The 19,608-nt window shown below is 37.0% G+C and overlaps 1 long non-coding RNA gene across 1 annotated transcript in view; it reads right to left on the reverse strand.

Annotated features, from left to right (window-relative positions):
* Positions 1–327: 327 nt before the first annotated feature.
* Positions 328–19,608, reverse strand: part of LOC127554030 (uncharacterized) — a 111,861-nt gene continuing 92,580 nt past the window's right edge. The window contains exons 2-3 of the long non-coding RNA XR_007951876.1: positions 1,548–1,660; positions 328–677 (exon numbers count right to left, since the gene is read on the reverse strand). This is a non-coding gene — a long non-coding RNA (uncharacterized LOC127554030). The remainder of the gene's footprint in view (positions 678–1,547; positions 1,661–19,608) is intronic.

Genomic DNA, 19,608 nt, shown 5'->3' on the forward strand with positions numbered 1-19,608 from the left:
GATCTGGAATCATGGAATCTTGAGTTCAAATTTAATTTTGGAAATTTACTAGCTGTGTGATCTTAGGCAAGTCATTTCTTTCAAGTTTCAGTTTCCTCATTGGCAAAAAGTGGGAATGATAATAGCACTTACTTCCCAGCATTGTTGTGAGGTTCAAATAAGATTAAATTTGTAAAATTCTCTGGAAATCATTAAGCACTATAGAAGTGCTATTATTACATGTTAATAATTTTATGTAATAATAATGGTAATAATAAACATTTCACTATTTTAATGAATAGTTTTTTTTATTTTTTCAAATACATGTGGAGATAGTTTTCAACAATCACCTTTGCATAACCTTGTGTTTCAAATTTTTCTTCCTCTCTTCTCCCTCCCTTAGACTCCAAGAAATTTGAGACACGTTAAATACGAAAACGGCTCACTGTGAGGAGATTTCAAAGGTTTATAACCCCTCCCCCTTCTGCAAACCCTCCCCTTCCTCAGTCCTCTTGGGATTTCTTATGGCTAGAAGTCTCATTATCAGTGACAGAGCAGCACATCTTACCCAACAGTGCTACAATTTCACCCATGAATTCCTTCAAATCTGTCTCTTGAGAGGATGCCAGTGATGTACTTTGTCCATTCAAACTCAAACCTCACTAATGGCCAAGGGAATAAAAGCAGAAAGATGGCACCTAGGAAAAGAAAGGAGAATTAAAAAGAGATGGGATGAGATGGGGAGCAGGACTTTTTACTATCTAAATTTTGGATTAACTCACCAGGGTTTTTGTTTTCTGTTTTTTTTTTTTTTTTTTTTTTTTTTTTTTTTTTTTTTTTTACATCTATTAACCTTATCCTTCTGAATTAATCTAGTTCCATGCAAACTGCAAAGCCCAGAGAATTCCTCCATTAATCAGTCTTAAAAAAAAAAAAAAAAAAAAGCTCTTGAAATTTACAATCTGTGTGATTTGGGATGTGGGTATATTTGTAGTTCATTATGATGACTGTTCTTGTGGGGGTCCAGTAGAGGGAAGTCTGTGTTGAATTTTGTTTGTGGCTTGCCCCAAGCTTACAATTATCTGCAAAGTGGAGTTGCTATTCTGGAAGGATGATTGAAGTCGCCTATTTTTTTTTTTTTAGAGGAAGCCTACCAACTCCCTGACATTTTGACCGAAAGCGTTCTTTTCTGTATCATTCCATCACTAACACCCCCACCTCCAAACCGAGAGAAGAAGCTTTCCTGGGAACCAGACAAATCAAAATACATTTCGTTCAATATTGACTTGCCCAACCAGCTGAACAATTCTGCCAAGAACAGCTATGGGAATGGTCTAGAGGTCAGCTCCTGCCCAGGGTGGGGAGGTGACATGGTGGGAGTGGGAAGGGGGGGCTGGGAGCCGAGCTGCCTCATTCCCGACTGTGCATGACAGCATGCGGTTGCCACAGAGGCTTATGAATCTCGGGGGAGTTTTATTATCCATGGATTTAGATTCTGACAGGTGCTGCCAATGACTCAGCCATTCTATGCTCATTCTTCAATGGGTGAGTGGGCCAGCAGCTGTTACCTTTCTCCACCCTCCAAAATTGCCGCTGCTTGGAAACTTAGCAAACTGCAAACGGAGAGGAGTTGAAATCTTCCTGTTGCTTTCACACAGCCAGATGGCAAGATGTGCAGAACCTGGAGGGATTGGGGGAGAGGAGAAGAGGGAAAAGACGAGGTCACAGCAGAAGCTGACAGCATGAACTTAGAAGGAATTTTAGAGGTCATAGGATCATAGGTCATGAGATGGAAGGGGCTTGAATTGTCATAGAGACCACTCCCTTATTTTACAGATGAGGAATTGAGACTCAGAAGGGTGACTAGTTTAAGGTCACATAAAGAGCAGGGCTGAAATTTAGATTTTACAATCCTATATGCAATGACTTCTCCAGCCCACATAGCAACCTGGGCAAAGTTTATAATCCAGTGAGGTCCTGCATTTTCAGGGTGGCAGGGAATGCTTTGTTCCATTATGATGCACTTATTGTTTGTTCAAATGTGTGTGTGTGTGAGAGAGAGAGAGAGAGAGAGAGAGAGAGAGAGAGAGAGTGTGTGTGTGTGTGTGTGTGTGTGTGTGTGTTTGAACATCACCCTCTCAAAAGAATCAAAATTACATATAACCCAGAGGGCACTGGGAAAATGCATGGTGGGCGTAAATAGACTGCTGCTTGTTATCACTGATGGCTTATGCATGAGAAGTGTCATATAAGACATCACTAAGGATGTGAATGCCTGGGAAACGAGGCAGGCTGCTCACCAAACAGTAGAGAGACAGGTGGGAGTAATAGAGGACTTAGAGAGTTAGGAGAGAACTGAATTCATCTTGGACCTTTGAAATAAGCCATCTCTGTGACCTTGGGGAAGTCTGTGAGACTTAAGTTTACTTTTCTGTAAAAACCTGTTATACCTACCTCATAGGATCGTGGGGATCAAATGAAATGATTAAAGAAAAGTGATTTGTAGTTTGATCCATTTAAGATTTTATTCATAAGTCCAACCAAGTTGTCTGAGACACAAGTTAAATGACTGCCCAAGGTCACACACTTTGTTGGTATCAGAGGTGAGATTTTGAAGTCTTCCTGACTCTTGAGTCTGACATTTTATGCCCATCCATGGGCGAGTGATTAAACAAACTGGGCTACATGCATGGAACAACTGAGAAAATTATGGAAAGATATGGAAAGATATATAGGAACCAGTACAAAGTGAAGCAGAGTAAAAAAAAAATAATATACACAATAATGACAGCCATGTAAATGGAGATGACAACAGCAATAACAAGAAATGAGACTGTGATATAAGGACTAAGATTGACCTTAAAGAAAAGATAAAAAATTTACTTTCTTTTTCTTTTCTTTGTAGAGATAGAGGACTATGGATGTGGAACACTGTATATATGATCAGTTGGTGTGTGGTTAATTATCCATCTTTCCTTTTTCTCTCCTCTCCCCACTTACTCTGCATGGGGAGGGAGGAAAGATATATTCAGAAATAAAGATGATGTAAAAAAAATGACAAGTGAAATTTTTAAAAGTATTTTGTACACCTTATAGTTACATTACTGTGTAAATGACAGTAATTATTGTTATTAGGTGGGAGGAAACAACAGATGGGCAACCATAGTACTCCACTGGTTTCCTTGTGATGTGATAAGGATTGGAGAAGAGTTTACAGCTTATAGGGCATTTGCCTTGTCTCCCTACTACAAATCTTATGATAAATTCACAGAAGGACCTCTCTAGAAATCTTAAAGAATGAAATGTAGAGAGAGTGTTCATACCAATAAGATCACTTTTCTAAGTGTATGAGCTGAAGATGGCAGATCACTTCCCAAGGATGAGCCATACACAACACCCCAAGATAGGAGAATGGTTGGATCCAATGTTGAGTTGCTTTTGATCCCAGGAGGACAAATGTCCTGTCAGGACAGCCAATCAGAACAGAGCTAGATAGGATAAACCATAAGCTGATACTGAGTCAGAACCAGAGCAGAAGTAATGACTTAGAGCTGGGGTCAGCATGGGGAAAAGCAAGGCTCACAGAGAGGGATCATAGAAGGTGATTGTTAGCATCCCTTCATTCAAGGGCCTGTTTCCAATGGACAAGGATACTTCATCTTTCTCTGTTTTAAGCAGAGATATTGGAGATAAAGACCAATCAGATGGGTTGAGAGTAAAAAAATAGAGCCCATTCGTACTCTAATCCCTAAAAGTATCCATTGTCTTTTCTATCTTTACTGATAGTGTTGCCATCCTGAATCAAAATATAGAGTAACCATTTTCATTCCTCTCACACACTCTGACCAGTCAATTGCCAAGTTCCAGGCATTGTCCTTCCCATTTATCTTCTCTTCTCACATTGCCAACCACCTCACTAGTTGAAGTCCTCATTATATTTCACCTAGACAGTGTTGATGGCCATCTAACTGGTTCCCCTGACTATATTTTTTTCCTTTTCTACAATCCATTTGTAAAACTGTTATAATAATTAGCTCATTTTAAGTCTAGATCTCATACGTCCATCATACTGCTGCCCAAATAACCTTCCTAATGCTTGGTTTGGCCACATCAATCCCCACTCAAAAATATTCAGTAGTTTCCCACTACCCCTAAAATAAAATGCAGGCTCCTTAGTCTGGCATTCAAAGCCCTCTATGCTCTGCCTCCAGCCTCCCTGTCTAGCTTATCTTATATGTGAGGCAGAATAAGGATAGTATATGGTTCTTAACTTATGGTCCATGGACCCTCCCATGATAACTGGATAGATTTCAGGAAGTCTGTGAACTTGGATGGAAATAAAATTCATTTTTATATTTACTCACCTTTAAATGAAATTAACTATTTCCTTCAATTATCTAAAAACTTTTTTTTTCCTAAGAAGGGGTCTGTAAGCTTCACCAGATTGGCAAAGAGGTCTATGACACACATGTATGCACACACACATATACAAACACAACACATCCATGTGTACCCATGTGTGTGACACACACACAAAGAAAAGATTAAATATCTACAGTGAAATGCGGTGAGCATCAAACTTGGATTCAGAAGACCTGGAGTTGAGGGGTTTTTTCATCTTTTAGAGGTTAATGACTAATTTCTAAAATCAGCAAAATATTCCTGTCTTACCTAGCTCCCAGTGTATCCCTGGGGAATATTCTGAAGATGTTTTCATAGGCAGCATTTGGCATAGTGAATAAAGTCCTGGGCCTGGAGTCAGGAAGCCTTGAATTCAAATCCAGTCTCAGATACTAGTTGTATGACTCTAGGCAAGCCACTTAACCTCTGTCTGTTTCAATTAACAGCACCACCTCCCAGAATTATTGTGAGTTGTAATAATTGTAAAACACTTAGCACAGTGCTTGGAACATAATAATTTATATAGAAATTAGTTATTTCTATACAAATGTTATTGTTATTATTATTACCACTGCTACCAGCTTAATCTTTGTCAGCTTTGAATCCTCATCTGTAAAATGGCAAAAATAATAGCATCTACCTATCAGGAATACTATGGGCATGAAATGAAATAATATTTGTAAAGCACTTTGCAAATCTTAAAGTGCTATATGAATATCAGTGATCATTATTAATAGAAAGTAATAATACTAATAATAATGATAAAGTAACAACAATACAGTAATAATTTATCCTCACAACAAATTTGGGAAGTAGGTTCTGTTATTGTTTCCATTTTGTCAATGAAAAGACTGAAGCTAAGGTTGTTACTCTTTTTTTTTTTTTTTTTTTTTTTTTGCCAAGGCAATTGGTGTTAAGTGACTTGCCTAGGATCACATTTGAACTTCAGAGCCAATATTCTATCCACTGTGTCATTTAGTTGCCCCTTGTTAAGTTACTTTTAAGAGGTTACTTTCAAACCTTTTTAGATCTTCTTGACACCAGGTCTAGCTCTCTACCTATCTGCTTTAAGTATGAGATTTTATTGAATTTATTATCATCTATAAGCAAAGCAAATTGCAGTATCTCAAGAGAAATGTGAGATGAGCAAATTTAGTGGCATTTCCACTCCAAATGTTCATATGGACTACATATAGACAACCTATGTTAGAGACTTCTAAGCTCATATTGGTCTAAGCAGCCACAATTGGGCATATTGTATGTTAAACCAAATATAGTGATGTCATTTTGGTCCTCTTTGGAATGAAGGACAATAATTGGTTTGTATATGGCTTGCTTTTACTTTTTATTATTATTATTATTTTGCTGAGGCAATTGAGGTTAAGTGACTTGTCTAGGATTACATAGTTAGGAAGTGTTAAGTGTTGGATATCAGATTTGAATTCAGGTCCTTCTGACTTCAGGATTGGTGCTCTATCCACTGCGCCACTTAGCTGCTCCTTGCTTTTATTTCTTTATGTGCTTATTGTCTATTAGATTGTAAGCTCCTTGAGATCAGAAACTGTCTTGTCTGGCATATAATAGATGCTTATTGATTAACTGGCTGATTAAATTGTAGAGTCACACAAATTTGGAGAGTTGTGTTGGACATGGAGTCCAAAAGAAGTGTTTTAATTTGTGTGATCCTGTGTATATCAACTAGGCTGTAGGCAACTCTCTAAAAGTTATTTATGATGTCAGAGATGGATTGAGAACTGTGTCATGGGATTTCTCCAGTTCAGAATTGAATCTGGTATCGAATCAACTCATTCACAATGTGAGCTTTTTGTATGTAGGTTGTTGGTCACCAGGTCAGACATTCCTGTCTGTGATTTTGTGCACATGGTCACATATCTCAGTAAACCTCTGCCATAGGTGTTTTGTGTGTGCTGTTGTGCACTGAGTGTACAATTTGGACACTAAGCTGAATTACTATAATTATCAGAACTATTATTTGTTAGGAATTGACATGGATATTTTCCTTAGAGAAATTCCATTTTCTTCATAACTTTATCATTTCTTCAGATTTTTTATATTAAAGATTTTGATGGTTGGCTCACATATACACAGCTCTGAAGACCATTTAACATACATTGAATACAGCAGTCCATTTTTACATTTCTGCATTTCCAAGCTTTAACACCTTTCCATTTCAAATCAATTACAGTCTATTCATATCTCCAAACACATGCTCTCTTTGGTGGTGTTCATATCTTTAAATGAAAAACTTCCAAACTCCAGAATCCTCATGTGCTAAGCAAGTTGTTTTCCCCAAAATATTTGCTATAAGCAGGCAGTTCAACATACCTTTATTGAGTGCCTGTTGAATACAAAGCACAGTGCTAGATGCTAAAGGTAGCATATAAATGAATATAACAAGGTGGCATGAATATTATAATAGAATAGGGTAGATAACAAGAAAATCAGCCAGCAGGATAGAGGTTGGAGGGAGGGAGATAATTTGAAATTCAAATAAAAAAATTAATGTTAAAAATGTTACATGTAACTGAGAAATATTTAATGAAATAAACTCTAATATATTTAAAAAATAATAACTACAATAACAATGACCAATAGCTTCCAACTCTACAGTCTGAGAAGATACAGCGATTTCCTCATTCCCATCACAGTTGATAGGTAGGAAAGGCAGGATTTGAAACAAAGACATCTTTACTTTAAGCTCAGCATTTATTCCATTCTTCATGGTAAATACATGGAAGAGTTGGGAATGGTTCTGGAGGATCTAAAAAAAAATTTGTATGACTTTGCATGTATAATCTATATCTTGATTGCCTTCTCAAAGGGTAGGATAGGAGTTGGAGGGAGGGAGAGAATTTGAAATTCAAATTTCAAATATTGAATGACTAGTGGTGTTAATCCATAAGCACTTATTAAGCACCCACTATGTTCCAGTTATAATGCCATATGCTGGGGATTGTGCTCTCAAGGTGTTTACATTCTATATTGGGAGGCATATATGTAAATACTTAGTAGGATAGGTAGGGAGTGCAATGGATAGAGCACCAGGTCTAGAGTCAGAAAAACTCATCTTCCTGAGTTCAAATCTAGCTTCAGATACTTAGTTGTGTAACCCTGGACAAGTTACAGAAACCTATTTGCCTCAGTTTCCTTATCTGTAAATTGAGCTGGAGAAGAACAACAATTTAACAACAGTAGCGGTATGATCCTTTACAAGTCATGTAACCTTTGTCAATTTGAGTTTCTTCCTACTTCTGTGGACATAACAGCGTTCATCTCCAAGGATGTGAAAATGAGGTAATATTCATGTACTGCTTTGTAACTCTTAAAGGGCTATATAAATGCTAGCTAATGCCAATAATAAATTTTGTGTTTCTATGCTTTTTTACTATCACTGTCAAATAGGAAAAGATTAGGAAAGTTTTGGAAATAGTTTCATTTTTGAAATGGGGAAATTGAGTCAATGTGAACTTGAATTTCCCTTTTTAATGTATAAAGAATATTTATAATCCTTCCTTTCCTCTCCTCCCTTCTTGAGGGTTTATCTCTGATTCTTTGCTGAGTCACTGCTGTTTTCCAAATAGAAGTTTCCTCCAAAGCTCTAATTTTGACATTCTTTTCCATTTTGACTTTACCTTGGTATCTCATTGACTCCTATGGGCAATGTAGATGCCTTCTAACCAACTCTATCTGTATAGCTCAGTCCCTACAACAAACCCATGCTTCTTACTGCCTGTTGGTCAGGGAATTTGTTACATCAAATTCAATATGTGCAAAGTAGATTTTAACATCTTTATCATAAAACGCTCACTTCCCTCCATTTTCCTTATTTTGGTTGATTAAATCAGGAATTCAAGCTTTTAGGCTTTACTCTGTCATAAAATTTAGAGCCACAAGGGTCTTTAGGAAGAATGTGCTGCTAAATGTTTAACATCCAGATTTCTGAGGAAGAAAAAAATGTATTCACACTGTGCTTTTAAATTTAATCTTCATTACTAACATTTTCTCCATCGATTTCTTAAAACTAGTTTAATTAGTACCTTTTAATCATAAAAGGAGTAGTTTGTCCTCCTAAATCTTAAATATGCCAAGGGAAGTATAGTGGAAAGAAGACTGGACTCTTAGAGCTGGAGGTCTGGATTCTAAAACTGATTCTTAAAAATAATGAATTATGTCCCAATTTATAACATTGGCCAGTTAACGAGGTATAAATTTGCTCAGACAATTTAAAAACTGGATTTTGCCAGCTATTTCAAACAAACTCCATCATACTTCTGGATCTAAGAAATCTTCTGATGAAGTCCTTTCGTGATACAAAAGCCAGCAAAGCAAGTCACTTGCCTAGTCACACAAGGGAATAAGGAAGAGGACTAGGACTGAAATGCAAAACCTTTAGTTCTTAGCACTGCAGCAGACTGATTTTTCCCCTTACTCTCTTCATTGCTTCCTCTTTTTTCCTCCAGTTCCCCCAATCTAGTCATCTGCCAAATCCCATCATGTCTTTCTCCATCATCTCTTTCACATCCTTCCCCTTTTTAATCCTTCATTCACTTAGCAACTAGATAGAAGAGTAGCCATAATCACTGAATGGATGTTACCTCAGTCAAACTGCTACCTGTTAAAGACTTTAACCTAAAAAATCCAAAGTCTCCCACTGAATCTAGGGCCATCTCCAGTCATCCTGACCATATCTGGTCAGATGGAGGAGAAAGTGATGCATGTGACTTTGCCTACTCCTCCTTCACTTAAATCCAACTCACTTGGATGTTATGGCATCACTTACCTGATGAGAAGGAAGGGCAAAAAAAAATAGTAGAAAAGGTGAATGGTCCTGGAGTCAGGGGGAGCTTGAATTCAAATCCAATTTTAGACACTTCCTAATTATGTCATCCTGGGCAACTCAATTGACTTCTGTCTGCTTTAGTTCCTCAACTATAAAATGGCGAAAATAATAGCATCTACCTTATGGGATTATTGTGAGAATCAAATGATCCCTATGATAAGATCTAAAGTCCTTGGCACATAACATGGAAATAAGGTTTGCATGACTTTATATGTATAATAGATAACATATTGCTTGCTTTCTCAATGAGTGGGGGAAGGGCTGGAAGGGAGAAAAGAATTTGGAACTCAAAATTCTAAATAGAATATATTTTTTAAAAGTTTAAATAAAATGCTTAGCACAGTACCTGGTACACAGTAGGAGTTTAATAAATGCTTCTTCCCTCCCCTACTCTAGTTTTGGGTCTCACTTAGTTTAGTAAAAAAAAAAAATTGCCTCTTAAATAGTTTCCCTGATTCTAGTTCAAACCTCATTTCCAGAGGAGGTCCCTTCTGCTACTATTGCCTTTCCTTGCAGATTTTGCTTTGGTTGACTAGTCATGTCCTACTCATCATGACCCATTTTGGAGTTTTCTTGGCAGAGATACTAGAGTGGTTTGCCATTCCCTCTCCAGCTTATTTTACAGATGAGGAAACTGAGACAAACAGGGTCAAATTATTGGCTGGATTTGAATTTGGATCACTCCAGGCTCAGCATTCTATTTAGATAGCTATCTAGCTGCCCTTTTTTACTGATGACTTTCCAATCATTCTATTTTGTATGTATTTCATTATTTACATGTTTTCTCTTCCATAAGAATGTGAGTTCCTTGAGAGCAGGAGCTGGTTTTTTGCCTTTCTTTACAGCACCATGCTTAACACAATACCTGGCACATGGTAAGTGCTTCTTAATGTTTCTTAACTTTCTGACAAAGTGCCAGTCTCTGTGATTTCCCTCCCCGAGAATGGGTTAGAGAAAATTAATTCCATCTATAAGTTTCACACAATGAAGTTAATAGAAGGTTGGTAATCAGTGTAGGCCCAGGATCAAATTAATTAGATCATTTTGCCTTTGGACCCACCCAATTCTGTTCTCTGTTTTCTCCCTAAAACATACCAAATGTGCTCAGGCTTACTAATCACTCCTCTAAGTCCAATGTTCATTTGGGAAAAGGCCTAGAACTCATTTAAATTATCAATAGCAACTGAAATAGTTCAGCAATCAATCTGAGTCTTCCAAACAACTTGATGAGGTTACCTTGATGAGATGACCTTCCTCAGAAAGGAATACCTCCCAAGATGGCAAACAAGTATGCTAGCCCTTGCTGAAAAACATGTACCTTAGGACTTGGCTGGGATATTCCAGGGAACTCCAGATTGGTTCCCAGTGTACTGAGTTTGCAAGTAAGATAATTGGTCACTGTCCATGAGAAAGGAAACACTTTTGGAGAAATCTACCCTATTTCCTTCCTTCCCCTCCTCCAGTCCATTAAAGAAAGAAGTAAAGTCTGCAAAGTACTTTTTAAATAGTATCTTATTTTATCTTCACAGCAATCCTGAAAGGTAGCTCTTATTTTCCCCATTTTAAAAATGAGGAAACTGAGACAAATAGAGATTAAGGTGCTTTCCTTGGCAAATTTTAAAGTACTGCCTAAATGGAAATTGATACTGATTAATGATGAAGATGAAGATTATGATGATGATGAGTTTATTGGAATCTTACTCCAGAATGGGTCAGAGTCAGGGAGGAAATGGCTGTTTGGGGGCCAGGACCCCAGGATTGAATGAATTATCAAGTCTCATTTTACTTTTGGGGACCTTTGGGGTAAGGGGTACAGTGGGAGCATTTTTACCCCCTAATTGGGTGACCCCTTTGCTAGATGACTGTGAGCAAGTCATTTTATTTCTTTTATATCTCTAGCTTCTCATCTGTAAAATAGAGACTTGAGATAAAGGATCTTTGAAGTTCTACCCAGTTCTAGTTTCTGGATATAAGGATAAATGAGTAGAAACCTAGTAATAGAAACCCAAATTTTTGGTAAGCAAAGGAAGAAGGTAAGTCTGTTAGTAACATTCCTCTTCTTCCACAGTGGCCAACTTAAGAGCTCTTAGCTTTTTTGCATCTTGTATTCTTCTAGCAGTCTAATAAAACTATGGGTCTCTTCTTGGAATGTTTTCAATTTCACATAAAATGCATTTTTTCATAAAGAAAACCTATTATATTGAAATATCTATCTGTTTACAAATCCTAAGTAATCACCTACTTTCCATATACATTAAAGCTAGTTGGATTTTTTTGCTGTTCTTGTTGGTTAGTTTGTCTTAGATTCCCTTGGTATATGTTTCACATTTTGATAATAACAGTAACTTCTTTTTTATACTAACTGATCTTAATTGAACAACTATGGTGCTTACAATGTGCCAGTCACTGTGTATGTATGAGTACCAAGCCTGGAGTTGGGAAGATTCATATTCCTGACTTCAAATTTGGCCTCAGACACTACCTGTGCGGCCTGACCCTGGGCAAAACACTTAACCCTGTTTGCCTCAGTTTCCTCATCTGTAAAATGAGCTGGACAAGAAAATGACAAATCCCTCCACTATCTTTGTTAAGAAAACTCAAATGGGGTCATAAAAGTCAGATGTGATTGGAAATGTCTGAACCAAAACGAAGGATCACTTTTCTTTTGCCATTAATCATTTCTATAAGCTCAATCTTTCAAAGAAAGAAGTGTATATAAGGCCAGTCTAGAAATATCACTTAATTTAACCAAAGTATAAGGGAGTTGGGAGAATGAAAATATGTTTTTTAAAAAACCCTATTGAGCTTTTCTTACCCTTCTTGCTATTTGGATGTCTCAGGTCCCAGGGCTTTGGATCAGCTCCCACTATTTATAGATCCATTATCCTCTCCCCCATCCCCAACATGTTTACCTTTCCCCACAAGTAATTCATGCCTTTTCACATTGAAAAGGAGGAAGTGAAAGAGTCAGAGATAATGAAGCATGGTGTTCTTGTAGTTATGTCCAGAACAAAGTGTATGTGTTTCCTTTCATGGTCTGTACACCCTACTGCTCATAGGAAATTCATTAAGACTCTTTGGGGGAGGGGGAGAGAGATTTGTGCTAACTTTGTACCAAGAGCCTGGGCTGGGTCAGATCTGCCTCTTTTTTTCTCCTCACCTACTCTCAGCATATGGATGCAGCTGCTCAATACTGGGGGAAATGATGGATAAAAGCCAATTTTGTTGGATTCTGGTCATAGTCGTTTTGTCAGTCAAACTTTCTACTTCAATATTTTCCCCAAGTGCAGCTGAGATACGCCTAGCCCCTTCTAAATATTTCTTATCAACATTCCCACGACTCCTCTCATTTTCGTTTTTTTGACAAATGTGCACAGAGATTTAGAAAACAGGAAAAGAAAAGAAGATAAATACATTCAAAGCTAGCCCTGGCCAACTCAAAAGAGGAACAGTAAGTTCCCTGATCACCTTGTGGTTTGGTGATAGCTGCACTTGGAGAAACCCAATTTGCATTTGATTTTGAAAGTACTTGTAACCAGTCTCTGGTATCACTCCCTCACACACTTTTCCAGGAATGGTTCTGCAGAATCAATATGATATCTGAAGGGTAGGCAAGCATAAAAGTGACTGTGCTTAGAACACCAAGAGATTGCTTGGTGCTCCTTTATACCTTAAGAGGCTGTAGTACCTACCATTTGAAGAACTCAAATCTGTTCAATTAACAAATATTTGTTAAGTACTCTGTGCTTAGGACCCCCAAGATCCTCCAGGAAAGAAACATGTGTGAGAATTGTGAACTCTGTGTCTCAACAAAAGCAATGGGAATAATTAAGGATATGTAGAAGCAATGAGGAATGATTTAAAAGACTGGTGATGTTTTGTGTAAAAAACAAACAAACAAAAAACTACCCACAAATATAGAGTTTTATAATAAAGAGGCCAGTTATCTGAATTTCTCATTTCCCCTGGGTGGGAACCTAGAGAAAAAAAAGTCTTTGCACCCAAACAAGAGAAGTTTAGGCTAGTTTTAATTTAAAATTTCCTCATAGCCACAGTAGTTAAATGTTGAAGCTATTGAAAGCCTTCAACTCTAGAGATCTTTAAGAATATCACCTTCGATTTTCTTATTTAAGAGAATTGAACCCCTGAGGTACTTTTCAATTTTAAACCTGGTCCTATAATGCTAATAACCTCCTATCTATTTTACATGATTTTAGTGTAGCAATTCTTTAGTTATCTGGACTAGTTAGAAAATTTGGTTATCTGGTTAACCAAGTGTTCTGGATAAATGAGGGAACCACCTGTTCCCCCAATTCTTTTGTTGGCAAATTTTCTCAATTAAACCTGTCCACTGTTTTTTAAGTCTTAGTAAAAACAAGATATTCAAGATATTAAAATCTTCCTTTAATGACTCAGAGTTTCAGTGCTTCAGAATCCTCATTCCATATTAAATTTTCATGGAATGAATGAATGAAAAATCATTTATTGAGAATGTATTACATGTCATGCTAAGTAAGGACACAAATACAAAAGAGAGGCAGTCCTGTCCTCAAGGAGCTTTCATTTTAATAGGATATTCAATACATATAGGAGAGTGATACTCAGGGAAGGAAATTATAATCTGGGGAGTGACAAGAATGAGAAATTAATCCACAGGGCAATTATTTAATGCACTATTTTTTCTTTCAAAAGCAATGATAGTATTGATTTGTTTATTGTGCCCAGAATAAGAGATGGAGGAAGCAAGACAGAGGAAAAATGAACAGCTGGATGGGTTGTGAAACATGGCTTGATATGAGGTTAGCTAGATAGAGTGGACTAAGTGAGTTTATGCTCTCCTATTCACCCATCCCTAGGATAAAAGGTCCAAAGTTCATTGAAGTAACTGCCCCAGTAACTAGGGGTATCATTTCTAAAGATATTTTTTAGAAGAAAGGAAGAAACAGGGTAATAGAGGTAGGCAGAGAGCAAGATGGCTCGAATGGAAGACTGAATAAGATATAAAATACATTGCACAGTAGTGTAACTATAATGGTACAGCTCATTGGCCTTAGAGTTTCTGGGTCCCAGGATACATGCTAATGATTATTTTTATTAGCAGAACCTTGACAGCAGCCCATTTTCTGTTATTTTAAGTATTTCTTCAAAAAGCAAAGTGTAAATGGGGAAAATCCCAATTATATAAGACTCAGAGTAAGGCCTTTGAGTTGCTGGTTGTTCTTTCCCACGAGACCAACAATTCTCCAGGGCTTCTAACTTTACTCTTTGAAAATTGTTTTGACCTAAAATAGTAGATAGGTTCTCTACCTGAAACAAGAAAGACCTGGATTCGTATTCTATCTTAGACCTCCGCTAGCTGTGTGATGATAGGAAAGTAATGGCCTGTCCGAGTTTCAGCTTTTTTATCTGACAATATGTCAAGAATTTGCAATTTCGTTGTCATGGAAACACTTTCCACCAGTGGAGGTCACAAACCAGCTATAACTTGTGTCAACAGGACTGAACTGGCCTCTAACCTGTGGATGGCCAGAGCCACACAGAGCAGGCTAGAGACAGGAGAATCAGGAATCAAATAGAAGTTTAATTTCAAAGTGAGGGAAAACAGGTTATAAGGAAGAACACATGTGCCACAGCCATACCTCCAGTGGAAGAGACCCAAGGCAATGTAGGAACATCTCAATACTTGTACTGATGGGTACACAGTGAGCTGTAGTCATGATGATGAGGGGTAATAGCAACAATGTGACATGTTTGATTCATAGCAGGACTTCACGACTAGAAACAATTCTGGGATTTTACTGTAGCTGATTAGACACATGTGCCAGGGTTCCATCCTTAGTGGAGGGACTTGCCTTAGTGTAGGCAAATTTCAATACTTATACCTATTGTGACATACTAAACTATAGCCCTGACAATGATGGGTAACAGCAACAAAGAGACAAGTTTGATTCATAGCAAGTTTTCATGACCAGAACATAGTTAAAGCAGGTGTTTGTCAGAGCTCAGAGAATACCTGATGCTGGTCAAAGCAATACAATAATTACTTGATTTTGCCAGAGGGTGAGATCATTCAGGGGATAAGTGCAAAGGATTGTTGTTATACCAAGCTCAGAGCATAGTTCTGGAAAATGGGATGTCTCCTAATATCTTGATGTTTGATAGCTACATTGGAGAGAATTGTCTCAGGCTGAGAGATTGCAATGACTTAAACAGGGTCACACAGCTAATAAGTATTAAAGGAAGGATTTATGTGATCCCAAATCCAATACTCTACCCATTATACCATGCTGCCTATTTCTCATATGTAGGATGGGGATAATAATCCCTGTATTGTCTATCTCACTGGGTTGTCATAAAAAAACAAATGAGGTAACGTTAAGGATTTTTCCTTGCTACAGAAGTACTTGCTTTATGTTTATTTTTGGCTTGCCTTGACTCAGGCCAGGCCCCTGGTAGTTTAGATTTAACAAAAAAACAAACAAACAAAAGGAAACATACTCATGGGTCATCAAATGGTTAAAAATTTTACTTAGCTATAGCAGAAAAAGGACAGGCTATGAGAACCCCTTGCATGGATTCAGCAAAATGAAGTTTCCATCTAAATTCACCAGCTAAGCCTCTGAGAACCCCTTAAGCTCCTCACAGACGCTCTATACCCAAATGATGAGGAAGTGACGTCAACAGTCTGAGCCCTTAGTCCCTGGAGCCAACCAAGTCTTGAAGAATGTCACTAGCTTAATTTACATGAGGAGAAGGATTGGGATATTGCCCCTACCACATACACGGATTCTAAGAATAGGAAGACAGTTCAAGGGGAAGAAAAAGCTACTTGGAAAGCAACCTCTTTGTAATTGCAGTTTTCAAATTGAAACTGCTTGGATTCTCAGACCATTTTGCAAATGTTCAGACAATAGAGAGCCTGCCTTCTATAAGCCTATATGGCTTCAAGATCACCCAGCCTTCTGTGCAGGTAAAAACAGACTGGACTGGGTTTCCAAAAATGTTTTCTAGACTTTTTTTTTTTTGTCATTTTCAGTCATGTCCAACTTTTGATGACTTCATTTGGGGATTTCTTGGCAAAGAAATATTGGAGTGGTTCGCCATTTTCTTATCTAGTTCATTTTTCAAATGAGGAAACTGAGTTAAACAGGTTTAAATGACTTGTCAAGGGTCACACAGCTAAGGAGTTGTCTGAGGCCAGATTTGAATTCAGAAACATGAGCTAACCCAGAACACTACCCACTTTGCCTCCTAATTGCCCCTTTTCTAGGCTTGACCATGCTTCAATTGTCTTTGTGTCTCTAGAGTTGGCAATATAAAATATAAATCATAATTTATTTGACTAATTTCCATCCTCATTCCCATTAAAACATTCGTTTTATGTAACCTACAGGTAATATGCCCACAACAGTTTAGATACTTTTGCTCAATTTGAAAATAAAAGTGACAACACTAATACTCCTGACTTGCTGACAACCTGCCATTAAGGAGGCTTGAAATCCCAATGCTCAGCAGATGAAGATACTTTCATTCATATCTAAATTCTCAATTTCACTTTTGCCAAAAGAATAGCCACGCACAGATGTTATTTGCAGAGGAGGGCTAGCTATCATGCTCTCATAATTCTCCCCCACTCCCAACCCTTGCCTAGCCAATCAATTCAAATGTGATCCTCAATTCCAACTCCTGTTGACACAGTAGCTGCAGCCAGATGAACCTTGAATCATATGGTCATTGGAGGTTCTCTCTTGTATCTTTGATATGAACCTGTGCTTCCTCTATATCTTGAGCCTTCACAAAATGAGGATATAACTTCATTATCCATGCAATATCTCAAGCGTGTACTTCATAAGTCATTCTCTGAGTCCTTTCTGGTATGGTTTCTATGAAGTAGTCAACTTCCTTCATTTTAAATGTCCCAGTATAGATTCATAACATTAATGACTTTACATATAACTCTCTTTACAGTAAAAGATCTGGGTAATTCATTCCTGGTCTCTTAGAATTCTACTCTCTGATGCCTAGAGATGACAGAAAACTGCAGGGGAGGGAATCCAAGCTGTTTCAAACATGTGTTACATATGTAAAGTACTTTGCACATTTAAAAATTCTGGTTATTATTATTAGACTCTTAGGACACTGAGGAATCATGTGACTTTTTGGATGAATGGTGATTATGGATGTGATTTTCAAGGTGTCTAAAAGACCAGGTTATCTCAAGATATCCCTTTTATCTTTAAATATGCCAAATGTATAGAAGATTATCTTTTGATTTTTAAAGGATCATGAAGCCATAGATTAGAATAGCTAAGTAAGCACAGTGTTCAAAAAGATATCATCTTCACAAGTTCAAATCTTCAAATCAGATATTTACTAGGTATGGGATTCTGGATAAGTAATGTGCCCTGGCTTGCCTCAGTTTCCTCATCTGTAAAGTGATCTGAAGAAGAAACTGGCAAAACCACTCCAGTATCTTTGCCAGAAAAGCCCCAAATGGAGTCACAAAGAATCACACATTACTGAAACAACTGAACAATAATGACAAAAGAATCATAGATTTAGAAATGGAAGGGATCTGAGAGAACCTACCTAATTTATAGATGTACCCCAAAAAGTTTAAGTCATTTGCCTGAAGCACAGAAGTAATGAGTGACAAAGCTAGGATTTGAACTCAGATCTTTAACTCAAAATGCAGTTTTCACTATGCCACAAAATTATGAATGAGTCCTTTTTGCTAACAAATGACTCTGTGTTTATAGTCTGAATATCAAGGCATTATTTTTAGTAAAAAAACTGTACCAACAATCAAAAGGTATTTATTAAGTGCTCACTGTAAGCTCAGGATATGTAATTCCTAAACACAGGGAATACAAAAAAAGTTAATGACTGTCTTGCCTTCAAAGAGCTTATATTCTAATGAGAGAGACTGTTGAATAACTAAATACATGCAAGATATACACAGAATACATAGAAAGTAATCTCAGAAGTGAAAGCATTAGTAGCAGGAGCCACTATTAAAGGCCCCCAGGAAAAAGGGTTATATGAGCTGATACTTAAAGAAAATTAGGAAAACTAAAAAGAGTGAGAACGTTCTTAGTATGGATAACAGCCATTCAAAAATCATGGAAGCCAGAGATGGATTGTCATGTGGGAAGAATAAGCAAGTAGCCCAGAGTTAGAATCTTCAAAGAGGAATAAAGTACTTTATCTGCTGCAAAGAAAAAATTGGAAAGCAAGAGCTTTTCCTCCTATTGAGAAATGGTTAAACAAATTCATGTACATGAATGTAAAGGATTAATATTGTGGCATAAGAAATAATTAAATGGATCATTTTTAGAGGAAGCCAGGAAGACCTTTCATAAATTACATAGAGTAATGTGAGCTAAATTATACATTATAGAGGGAAAAGAAAAAAAAAAAACTTTGAAAGAATTTAGAATTCTGGTCACTGCAATGCTTAGATCTTAAGTTTAGAGCACTGTAAATGAAACATAGCCACTTACCGCCTACCAGAAAGCTGATGAAAATGTTAAATGCAAAGACACATGTTTTTAGGCATTAAAAATGTGGAAAATGTCTTTCCTAGTTGATATTAATTAGTTAAATGATACTGAGGCAATAATCGCTAGCAATTTTTTTTAATATTATATTTTTATTTTTTTTCAGTCAGCAAAAATCTAACTTCTTTCTTATCCTCCCACCCCACTCCCTAATCTTGGAATCAATTCCAATTAAAAACAAATTTGGTTACAAGAATGAATGGTTAATTAAAACAAATTTCCACATTGGCCATGTGCAAAAAAATTTGGATTCTGTACTCTGAGTCCTTCATCTTTCTATCAGGAGTCAGGTAACATGTTTTATCTGGAATCATGTTGGTCATTAAACTACTAAGAGTTCCTAAATTCTTTCAAAAAAATATTTGTCTTTACCATATTGTCATTGTACAATTTTTTTTCTGCTGGTTCTTTTTGCTTCATTAATCTTCTCAGGAATCACATTCACATACTATAAGTTGTTTATGCATTCCCCAATTTATGGGCACTCCTCAGGTTCTCTTTCTTTGCCACCTTAAAGTAGGGTCTAAATATATTTGTACTTTCTTCAAGCTTGTTTTGTTTGTATTTCTATACCCAATATGTTTATATATGTTTGTATTCTTGCTTCCTTTAATTAGCTTAAGAAGAGAATGAGATTTATCACCTGTTCTCCCCTCCCCCTCCTCCTTGTTTGTATAGATACCTACTTACATGTTACACAATAATTTTAATTTTTCCTGTCATTTCTTTCCCTTTCCCCATATCTTCTAATGTATTCTTTCTCTATTTCATTCTTTACTTAAGATCATCATCAAGATATAATAGAAC

The sequence above is a fragment of the Antechinus flavipes genome, chromosome 3, assembly GCF_016432865.1.
Source record: "Antechinus flavipes isolate AdamAnt ecotype Samford, QLD, Australia chromosome 3, AdamAnt_v2, whole genome shotgun sequence".
NCBI lineage: Eukaryota > Metazoa > Chordata > Mammalia > Dasyuromorphia > Dasyuridae > Antechinus > Antechinus flavipes.